Source organism: Rhyacophila brunnea, unplaced genomic scaffold (genome assembly GCF_057557595.1).
Source record: "Rhyacophila brunnea isolate RB1 unplaced genomic scaffold, BYU_Rbru_1.0 scaffold_70, whole genome shotgun sequence".
NCBI classification, from domain to species: Eukaryota; Metazoa; Arthropoda; class Insecta; order Trichoptera; family Rhyacophilidae; genus Rhyacophila; species Rhyacophila brunnea.
Window position 1 is genome coordinate 341,936 of NW_028233340.1, and position 13,004 is coordinate 354,939.

Below are 13,004 nucleotides of genomic sequence, written 5' to 3' on the forward strand. Positions count from 1 at the left end.
AAATACATATAATATTGCAGGGGATAATTCTTATTTACGGTAAACTATTCCCTTAATCATATAAAATAAAAGTTGAATTTCCATCAATTCACGCATATAAAGATATTTTTTTATTCTGATATATTAGAATACTATTGGGAATATATATTTATTATCTGTTCTTTTATTTTTGCAACTTACATTAATATATACATAGCAAAAAAACAATATATGCTGATTCTTATATTTATATACACTAACAAATACATCTCTATACTAATTAAATAGTTTATCGTTTTTTACTGGGAATGTCCAATGATAAAAAAGATTCTAAAATATATCTTGCAGTTCAAAAAACTAAAACTGTATTTTATTTGTCATTCATATACTTTTTGCTAGAGAACTCGTAGTCTAGAGGCAGGTCACCATAATTATATATTTTATCAACGATTTATTATAAAATTTGATGGTCTGTTGACTTTATAAAATAATCCCATTTCAAGTATAAAAATTATGAAAAAAACATTATTTTCAGTATTTATTAAATTTTTAGTGTTTATTACCATTAAATTACATTTTTGGTTCGAACAGCTTACAAATCAATTTTAAAAGATAAACAATAATAGTTAAATCTAATATTGTATTTACAAAGCAGAAAATCAAAGTTATTCTAAATGTAAAGAATAATTTTTTACTTATTGAGATATTGGAATTTTCACCATATATGTTCTATCCCATCTAAACACATAAAAGTGTTTTTCATATATACAGATGGCAAACCAATGATTTATTAAAATATAAACAAAAAAAATATTTTACTCATTACATATCTTTATGGTGAATTTTAGATTTAATCACATTATATTTAAAATAATACTGTTGCATAATATTCGTTTCAATTCCGACAAATACGCTTTAAAATACAAAATTCAATCTAATGTATAAGATTGTTTAACGCACAATCCCAAACATCATATTGTTCTGTAGATTAGAATTTAAAACAATTCATTAAATAATTTAGCTGTTCAATAGTTGTTATAAAATCTATTATTTTATGTCTATATCTATGAAACAACAAAAAAATTTCTTATAAGCAAAGCTTTTAAACACTTGAAACTAACTCTGTAGTTTCTGATTATATCAGAAACTCTTTATTTTTTATCTTCATAGCTCAAATTTTTATCGTTGAAAGGTTTTTTTGTGTGCCTGTTTTTATTTTCTATTAATCCAGTGTTCTTGTAAATATAATTTTATTAATTTCTTTTAGCCTTAGAAATTTCTTTTGTAATATCATAACCAAATAATATATTTGATCTGGTGGATTAGTATATAGCTACATAAATCATATAAAATTGAATACAATATAAACAACACATAAATAATAATTATAGGTAAAAAAAATTGATACGTTCTTTTTTTATCGTGATATTGTATTTCATGATAATAAATACCGTATATATACATGAGTTAAGATTTATTACGTATGATCTGTATAATATAACATAAAAGAAAACAAAAATTAGAAAATATACGCGGTATTTTTCTATGAAAAAAATTAAAATAAGATCAAACAATCGGTATAATATCAGATATAAATGTAGTATAGTGGGAGAAACACATTTATACAAACTCTTTATCTAGTATAAAATATATATCAAATTATCATGAAAATATTTTTCGCGATTGTTTCAAAATCTATGATAAAAATTACATTCTTTCGATCAGTCTTCTATATAAACGTATTTAACATAAAAAAGAATAATAAGTTTGTTGTTTATTGAAAGTAAGATGCCTATTTGTATTTTTTTATCATTAATGGCTTGCATATATTAAAATAAGAACAAAAATGATTTATTACAAATACAGGATTTATATATTATTACTGCGTCTATTCGTCTTTATATTTATTTTGTATTGAATCTGTTTTTTATAGCGAAGATCCCTTTATGCAGTGATATTCAATGTATATCAATCAATTATATTATTATTTGCATCTACATAAAACATTGTAAAAAATGGTTCTGGTACATTTTTTGAATACATTTTAAGACCTCAAATGATAATTTCTCCGTAGGTTGTTTTTACATTATTACTATTTAATCATTGTGCATGAAAAAACCCAACTTGGTCTAAAATATCAAGAAAATTATGTAAAACAAGGCCGTATATAATAATTTTTTAGACAATTTGTATACGTTTTAAGAGAATAAAAATGTTTTACTGGTAATATACGACCCTCGAAAAAAAATTGAAATCGCTCTCCAATACAGGATATATTAATAACTCGGCACTTGAGTATTACAAAAAAACAATGAAGAGTATTTTCCGTTTAACATTATATACCTGAATTTTGTTTTAAATACATCTTCCCCAATATTTTTCTCCAAACTTGCGCGAATTTTATGCAAATTATCTTATCATTATAAAAGAATATATTTAAATGGCCCTAATTTTTTGCAACATTAATAGAATCTAAATTCTTTTCAGTGCGTGATACGCTTCGAACGACATTATCGCTTGCAAGATTGTTTAAGATTTCACATTGACATGTTTTTTTTATATTCAACATTCGCTGCTTTTATAAAATTTTGTGCAAATCCTGCTGATAACAGATAAAAATAAAAAATTGATCAATGAAATTTATTGAAACACTGTTTTATGCGGCAATTAGGTTTTTGTTTATAAAATTAGAACGAAATGTACATTAAGTAGAATAAAGATGCAGTAATAATACCGCATATTCTGTTGTTTAATGAGGTTTAGAATAATAAAACAACAATTTAATCCGTAAAATACATATAAATTATGCTACAACCACTCTAAAAATTTATCTTTCTTTATAAACGTAATGTATAACTAAAGCTCACAAATAGGCATTATACACTAATGATACAGTAAAATCTAATTTTTATCTTTATAACAAGGTTATATAGTTTAATTAGGTAATTAAAAAAATTGTATATTGATTTGTGAATTTAAAAAATCCTCCAAATAAAAAAATCACTCAATATTTTTTATCACTGTTATAACAATTTTATGTACAATGAGGCTGTATATTATATCTATGTTAACTAGCACTAGTTATTAGCATAGTGTGTAATCAAATATTCTAATATTTTTTTTGTATATTAGCCACTATTAAATTATAAAACCTGTTTTTATTTCCTATAAATATAAGTTTTACTAACCTTAATTTATACATCCCAAACATACTAAAGGTTTTTTTTATTTTAAATACTTCCGATTTACTAAAAAAATTAAATCGCGTAAATAAAAATAATGTCATTTTGATGGTTTAATGGTTTAATGAAATAAAATGTAAAGGTTATACTTTTAAATGCAAATTCCTTTTACAAGGTTATGATTTTATAATGAATCAGATGCAGTAGGACTGAAAATCATCCGCATTTATAATATTTAAATGATTTATACTTTATAACAATAAATTTATTTTTTCTGATAATGAAATAAATATACTTTTGATATATTTAAGGTTCCATTTTTGTATTTATTCGCCTGTTTGATTTATATATTGAAACGTGCTAAAAGGTCAATTAAATCTATTTTTGTATTTTATCTCACACTTTTTATACCAAAAAATCTGTATATTGTCTTGGAATCTTATAGCATACTTTTTAAAATTTTAGTGATTTGAATCATTCAAAAGTTGAATTACTTTTAAATGTATATAATTAGTAAATTAAATTGTGTAATTTTTGTATTTTAATTATTTATTTTTATCCATGAATGATTTTTTTAATGAACTCAATTTACTGCTAGAATTCTTTTCAATAAAATGTATTGGCACCTACCTTAAATCGTAAGATTACTATTGATATATAGTTTTTTTGGTAAAAAGATGTCTTAATTTGAAGTATTTAACCAGAAACTACACATAAAAAATGACTTTGTAAAAACTAACATATTTTGCATAAAATTTTGTAGAAAACATATTTATGATCGCTGTAATTAAATACTGCCCTTAAAGTAAAAATTGTTCCATTAAAATATTATATGCATTTTTAATATGGATTAGTAACGTTTATTCGATTATAAGTCTTTTTCTGATTATTATTTGAAATTAGATATAAATAAATTGAAAGGTATTTTGTTGAATTAAAAAAGAAGATAAGTTATTAGAAGGTTCTTTTTTATTTAATAAAAATAGAAAAATCTGTTTTTTTATCTACTTTATGCTATATTATTCTCTTAGAGCGTTTTTATATATAATATACATGCAGCTGGAAACTATTCTAGTGCCTATATAATTGTTTTAAAAAAGATCCGATAGGATACTTTTCATTCCCCATTAATTTAGGATAAAAGTATATTTAAATCGCGAAAATGTAGATTAATATTACATTTTACCTTTAACAATCATTATATTACAATTTTATGCGACTTAAACACTTAGTATACATCAACTTTTTAGCAATTGTTGATGTGCAATCTCGTGTGTAAAAGTTAAGTGGTACCCCTATTAATACGCTTGGTTGGGGGCTGAAACTACTTACTAGAGTCTAGAACGCAAGATTAAGTAAAATAATCTATTTTCATGATGAATGCACCGCTAAGATCGATTATCTTGTTCATTTTTCAAATTTGAACCTTCACTCTTTACTATAACTCAAATTATAACGCGAATCGTTTAAAGACTATTCAAAACTTTATAGTATAACTTAAAAAATTATTTTTGTGTTAAAAAATCACGAAAGAATTCGAAGCAGATTACAATTTATTGATCTAGTACAATAAAAGTAATTGGTCTGTGCTCGTATAGAAATTATTAAATATTTTATTTGACACAGATTTTCTTTAAATCTTCTTGATCTCTGTTGTATTGTTAAAAATTGGCCATATAAAGATTTAATTTTTTTCTTAAGACTTGGTATGAAACTTATAAATTGGTATAGAGTGATAGAGTTAATTATTAAAATAAAAAATAGTGTATATGTACATTCAGAATGTCCTTGTGATTGTCTTTTACAAAATATAGTTAATTCATTGTTATTCACAAACAATTTGATTTCTTTTGAAAATGATTTTTATATATTGACAGGAATTACATTGGTTGTTCTTAAAATGGAATTTTTATTTATTTATAGATTGATTTTCTTTTTATCAATTTTATCTATTTGGCGTAGTCAGCTCATTGGGAATATTACACAACTTCTTGATGCATCTTTTGGCACCTTCCCTTGATCTATCTTCATCAACTGCTCTTCTTCTATCAAATTAGATGAGTTCGAGTGTCTTGCGGTGTGAGAAAGGTTGCATGTATGCTTTTACTTCGTCCGGGATTTTTACCTCCTTAACATATTCTTTAAATAGAAAATTGATTTTTTTCGTAATTTACTGAATCGGGTTAATATGTATGGATTAAATATATATAAATTAGAATTAAAAAAATATCGAAAAAAATGTTTGAATACTTCGCAATAGTGGCAATAATTTTTGCAACAAATATGAAACACGATGCGATAGAAGAACAAACACCTTATGGGTACTCTACTACAGAACATCAACACCGAGTACTACCTATACACGGACTAGCAAGTCTTTGTGTCAATTTCGAGAAAAATTATAACAAAAGAAAAATCAGCGGCGAAAACACCAAACATGGAAAGATAAAAAAAGAAAAAATATTGATGAGTGGGAAGCATGTAACAAAAAAAAAGGAACAGATTGAAAATCCTGATGTAAAAATATCGTTAATTCCAAAAATTACTGTTAAAAACAATATTATCGATAATAATCATGAAAATGTTATAAATTATGAAATGGGGGATTTACGTGGCACAAGTCCAGAGGCAAACCGCACTACAAGTCTCAATGAGATGAAGCTTATCATTGAATTGACACTAGATTTTCTTAAAAATCCTAACTTTATCAAGAAAAAATGCATTTTTAGTGAATTTTTGTCTAATTCTATTCATAAACTTAATGACAACTTAGAAAGCCCCGAAAAGATTGTATATTTTTTAAAATGGAACATTATTGAATTATTTGAACAAAATATATTCAATAATAGCAAAAAATTGGTGATTGGTGATCCATTTTTAATCATGGCAATTCTTTATCCCGAGTTGCATATTTGGTTAGTGCTATTTACAGATCATTTTAAAGCTTTTAATAGTAAAAGTTGCCAAGAAAATATAGAAGTAAACGAATTTAAAAATTACTTAAAACTGTTATCAGACAAATTTAAGGTTTTCTTAATATCATATGAAAAAATTATACGATCGATATACATTTATTTATCGAATTTGCATTTTTCTGAAAACAAAGTTTTTGGCTTGGATTTCTTGGCTCAAGAATTGCAAATATATTCTAAACGAGAATATTGGGCCATAAAAGATTTTCTTGAATCATTATTTTCATTATATTTAAGCGAAAAGAATCTGCAATTCTACATTTTTTTAAATAGGGCTATTAAGATTTCTAATAGTTTAAACGCTCCTTACTATCACAAGAATGCGTATATTTTAAATTTTCTTTGTATTTTATTGCCTGAAAATTTTTTGTGTGATAAGATTGCAAAACATTTTAATGGTGATCATTATGATATTTCTAACTATAAAATTATTTGTAATAGCCCTAAATTAAATGGATGGATATCAAATGGGATAGATATAAAACAGCTTTGGGTTTTTTTAAATATTTATAAAGATAAATCCAAAATTCTGCATATATTTTATGCGAAGGGTGATCATTATAATATGCTTACTGAAGAAAATCCACGAAGAAAAGTGTCAAATAATTTACTAATTATAGATTTAGACCGTATAAAAACTCCAAATATGACATTTATGGATATTATGGAAGACTTTGTGCGGGAAAATATGTCGATTTTACTGGATAAATTCGGAAATCATTAAAAGTAAGTAGATTCTTATAAAAATGCACTTTATTTGATTTTTTCAGCTTGTATATTAAATCAACTGTATTATATCTGTTATAGTGCAGAAAAAAATTCTAAAGTGTCTATAAAATTAAGACTTTCACGTATATAAAAATGAATAAATTATAATTGCACAATATAATATGTATTAAACCAATATTTCAAAAAACTAATGCATTTAATGGCTCACAGTGTAGACTAAAACCATTATGGGGCTTGAGACTCTATTTTCATTGCATTATAATATAAAAATATAGATTTAATTGCTGAAATTTAATAAATATTAATTTTTGTTGTTTTTATTTGGACTTGTCAGTTTAAGCGTTCCTATGAGTACATACGATATAGAGCTGCAATGAGTTGTCGAATATCCCTGGTAAACACCTAAACTATACATAATTTAGATGTTTTTGAAGCTCATAGATTTACAAATAAGTTTAAAATAAAACTAGACTTTTTAATTTTTATATGCAAATAAATATATGATCTATTTATTTGACTTAAGCTATTTCTAAAGATCATAACATTTTGTTCAAATTTAATTTTCTAACTTTATTGATTTCTTTTATAAAAAAAATACTATTTATGATACGCTTTTAATTATAATTTATTTACACTTTATATGGATTTTATAATTGAGAATGATTAGGTTATCTGTTATTTTCTAATTTATTGAATGTATTTACAGATAAGAATGCGAAAATGATTACAATGGCACTTTATTTGTATATATTTATTGCTCTTTTGGGCAATCCAAATAAATATTTTTGGTCACGCTTAATCTTTTTTTTCTTATTTTATATTTTTATATTTGTAAAATCTTTATATTTGTAAAATTTTTACATTTGTATAATTTTATACCAATTTTAATGAATTTTCATCATATGATTTTACAGTTAGACCTACGGATTGAGCTCTAAGCTAATTTAAATAAGCATAATGAAAAAGACTGATCAAATATAATTACATTATATTATGGAATTCTATCATTTTATATACATTATACGCTAAATTTTATATGCGCACTTTAAAGGGTTTTTCTGAAAACATTTTTCGGTCAAACTAGCTATATATCCGAATTAGTTTATAAATCTTTAAACTATTATGTATAATATACAAAAAAAATAACCCAGAAGCAAGTATAGTATATAATATCTATGTTTTCTTTTATAATTTATATTTTCGAATATTATATTATTATTTACATACTGATGATCTAGAATTTTATAAAAAATAAGACACACGATTTTTTATAACAATTTTTTTCGAACCTCACTTCAAAATTTTATAGTTTTTCATAAAAATTATTGTTATTTGATCTTGGAGCTAAATACCCTTTCTATTCGGATATATATTAATTCGAAATTATATATCTAAATAAAGAGGAATGATTATAGGTAAATATATAAAGCATTATGGAATGTAGATGTCCTCAATGTTATTCTAAGCCTTTGATTTTTATCGAAAGCTATGCGTGAAGTATATAAAAACGCCTTATAGTATATAAAATTCTCTATAATTTAATTTTGAGTTTTTTTCGTCAATACTTTACAACTTTTTCACCATAATATATTAATGCTGCAATTCAATTGTTTATTCTATAATAAATCTCGCAATTACGGAAATATCTTTTATAAATTCTATAAAAAACTTTCTTACTATAACAACATCATATAAATTTGAAAATTGATGAAGAAATATAATAATTAATCTAGGCTATTTTTTATAAAATAAACGCCATTAAACTACAAAAATTATTATTGCTAGAGAAAAATATGTGATAAGGATATTTTATAAAGTTTTTTTGGTTTATATTATGTTTTTGCTCATAGGCAGTATCATAGAACCTTAAATTTAGTCTTTTGATTTTTTTAGTTATATTTACAGATAGTTATGTTAGTGATACCTCTATAATATGAATGATTTTCGCAAATTTTGGATACCAAAAGATACAGGTTTTAATTGCGTGTTACCAGGGTTATCAATTTATAAAAAAGGTAAAATATTAAAAAGTCCATAGCAGTTTTCCCCCATAATATCCAAGAAAATATTAAATAGCATAGAAAATATAAATGCATTATGAAAATACTTCACTTATAAAAAAAATCTCTAGAATAAAATAATTATATGAAAAACATTGTATTGCATAAAAAAATGTAATGCAGAAAAATTAAAAATATGTGCCATATGTGGTTAGAGATATACTCTGAAATTTAAATGTTTTCGATAGGAAAAAGTAAAATTTACATACATTATTGTCTTTAATAAATTGTAAGTTATAAATTGCTACTTTTTACCCAAATAATAGCATTTTTCATGTTTATTTTTTTCTAATAAAAAAATTTTGAATTATTTTATATTCTGAATATTAATTTATTTGTATATAAAATATTTCTACTTTTTTAGTTTTATATGGTCGTGTATGATAGAAACAAAATCTTCTGCACCGTGTTTAGTAACGGATAAAATCTTTTAAAATTGTTTTTTACATGCAGAATCTCACATTTTAGAAACTTTAGACACATAATTTTTTTATCAAAATCCGATATTTCTTATTTTTAGTCTCGTTTGTGTATATTTCAAACATAAAAGGTTACCATCAACTATCAACAGCGTGGTAGTAGATGAATGAGGAGAATACTCGACCTAAAAATTTAATTTAAGATATTTAATGTTAAAATTCTTTTTACAAAAAGTTTATCTGACAATTACTTTTCTTTAACTAATAGTAAATATAGAAAACTTTTTAGATTGACCTACGTTTAACAAAACTTGCTGATTTAAGCATACATTTTATTTTTGCACAAGATAACCAGACACGATTCCAGAACGCTGGTTAAGACAAAAAATCCATATTGGTAATGTGAATGTATTTACTGAAATTAAGAAGATATTTACGGAGTCCGATCAAAATGCTACCATCTTTTTTATCCATAAAAAAATTAAAATTTATTTATTCTATAAGTCAATCTTTTTTTTTGTGACATAAAATTTTCTCTTTTATTACAACGAACACTTTCTTATATAAGCACATACTTTTACTACCCAAATATAAAATATTAAATCAACGTTGATTATATTTATAATACAGCATAAAAATATATATACTAACATATTAGTGGGGAAAAAGAGAACTAATTCCCATGTAAATGTAACTTTTTATTTGTGGGTAATGAAAGTAAATTAGCGCCAATCTATCTTAAAAAAATATTTTTCACACTCGTTGAAGTTCTATACTTTTTTTTGGAAAAGTAAATAAAAATTAAGATTATGCTTCTGTGATTTTAAGTTTTTCCATTTAGATTAAGCTTTAATGTGATAAATTTGTGATAAAAAATATAAAAATTCAGCTCTGAATCTAATGAACTAAGCTATCTCAAATACAGGAATTAAGTATTTGCTTTATCAATAATGTTTTTTTCGATATATTGTGTTTCTTCTAGAGAATTACATCTAAAGGAAATGCAAAAGTACGCAAAAAATGTGTATTTAGACATTAATATGGTATAAGGTGAAAGTATTATGCCCATATAATATAAAGATAGAATAAAAAGAATTGACTTGTAATATTTTATTCAGGATAGCGTAAACAATAAATTCATTATTTTGTATCAAATGTTTATATTATTTTTTTCTGGATAGCGTAAACAATAAATTTTTAGATTTTGTGCCAAATTTTTATATTTTTTTTTTCTGAATAAGCGTAAACAATAAATTCATTATTTTGTGCCACATTTTTACATAATTTTTTTCCGAATAATCGTACAAAAAAATTAATAGATTTTCTAATGAAATCCCATATTAACGTACAAAAGTATTTTTTTAGTATAAGCATAAGCAATAAATTAAAAAGTATAAATTATTTGTGAATAAATAAGCTTGAATTAAAAATTAAATAAATCTAAAAATAAATGAAGAAAAATACTAAAACTTCAGTATAAAAATAGATTCATCTGTGTAAATAATAATAATAAAGTTACAAAAAATGTGGAATATAAAATATCTTGAGCTTGCATGTTCTTTTACGAATATAAATTGTTATTTGCACAAAATATAGCATAAAATCAAAGCAAATTTATTTCACATTTTAAAAAAATAATAAAGAGGATTTGCGAATGTTTTCATGGCAAAGTTTCTGAACTCATAAAAAATATGATGTTTTAAACACAATGTAGTAAAGAAAATACATGATTACTTTTCCGATTTTAACATTTATAGATTAGTAAACATGGTTTAATTTTTTATTAAGTATAAGCGAAGGTTATAATATTCATAATCGTATAATCTTTTAGTTCAAAGAGGCTTTAATTTTCTAATTGTTTTTTTTATGAATCTGTAAATTGATGAAAATCATCTTTGGTTGATGAGGGGGAAATATTTATAATAGGGCACAAAGACTTCTGCATATAAATTCTCTTATATAGACTGCGGATATTTAAAAAAATCTTTGTTTACGCGTGTAAATGTATTTTAGCTGAATAGAAAACACTTGGTATACAAAGAGGGCAAAATACTGAGCAAAAAAATAATCATAATTCAATTAACATTCCTTGTATTAAAAATACAAAAAAAAACAGAACATGAAACGAATTTTATTCAAAATTTTGTCAAAGAAAGGCAAGTATTTTTAAAAATAATTTATTCTATAACGTAATGAATATAAATTTTCGTGTATACCCTTCTGTATAAATACAAATAAATAACTACTCCGGTTAGGAATGCTCATATAAATATACGCACAAACAATATGATTGAAGATTAAACTCGAATTTATAAGTCTGAAAAGAAGAAGATGCATTGAGGAAGAATGTAAATATGACGTGGTTGAAGGAAGTATTGGCTAAATCTGTTCTAAAGAGTATTCTGATGTTTTGTTTGAACAAGATTAAATAGCTAAAAATCAAATTAACCCATAATGATAAAACAAAATTATTAATTTCTCTATTTTTGAACGAATCTAATGAAAAAACAACACAAAAAAAGCATATAGATTAGCCGAATTTTTATGATCAGGTACAATATGCAGAAACCTAGAATAGTTTCTTAATTACCGAAAAAAGTCTAATTGATATAGATTTTATTTATTTGCAGACAATAAGGACAATTTCAGAATCCGAGGGGGTATAGAATTTTCCCAGCCCCGATTTCATGAATAATAATTTTTCTAAGAAGTTGAGGGTCGACTTCACAATTTTCGACGTCTTTTTCGTTAACAATGCAGCCAGCATAAAAGCAGACAAATACGCCGCAGTCATTTCCATTAGTTTGTGTTGGGATGTTTTGAACAACATCAACACGAAATTCCGTTTTTTTATTTCGCGCACCGAACTCTCTTTCGATCCAAATTTTCAATCTCAGGCCTACATTTTGGTTTCTTCCTTTCATTGAGTCGTATATTTTGATTGTGTATAATTTAGTGTTAATTTGAGCGAATATCCAATGAGCGCCCAGATGTATAGGAATGATTATTTGTGTGTATGATGTGATATCGATATTTCTGAACCAATTATTTAAGATGTATTGAGATCCTTTTTTTGATAGTGTGGTGTAGAAGAATGTTGTTAGAGCTATTATTGATCGTTTAATTGTTTTTGTGTTGTTTACTATTGCCCAGTATTTTTCGCTTTCTTCGGAAATTGATTGTTTGAGGGTTATTTTTTTTGGTTTTGTGAAAGTGATACTTCTTTTTGAAGGGATGTAGATGTTTTTGAAATGCTTGTTTTTATTATCGTGTTTGTTGTGGTTTTCTTTTAATGTATTGGAGACAGTAATCTTTTCTCTTTTAGAACGGTTTTGATTTTCAATAAATGAATATATCTTTGTTTCTGTTTTGTTGTTTTCGTTTCTATCTGTAAAAATAATTGAATTCTTTGTGGGGTTACCGGAAGAAATGGTATTTTGGTTTTTGTAAACCTTGATGGTATCACTTTTGTATCTTTTTTCATGATTAGTTTTATGATCGTGAATAGGGTTAGGTGCTGAATTACTTCTAGGGTTGGTATTAGTATAATTCACCGAGTTATTTTTATAATTATTATTAGGGTCACTATTGAGGCTAGAAATATAATCGGGGTTAGGTTGAGAATTTAGTGTATGCATTTTGGATTCGTGGTTTATCGATGTC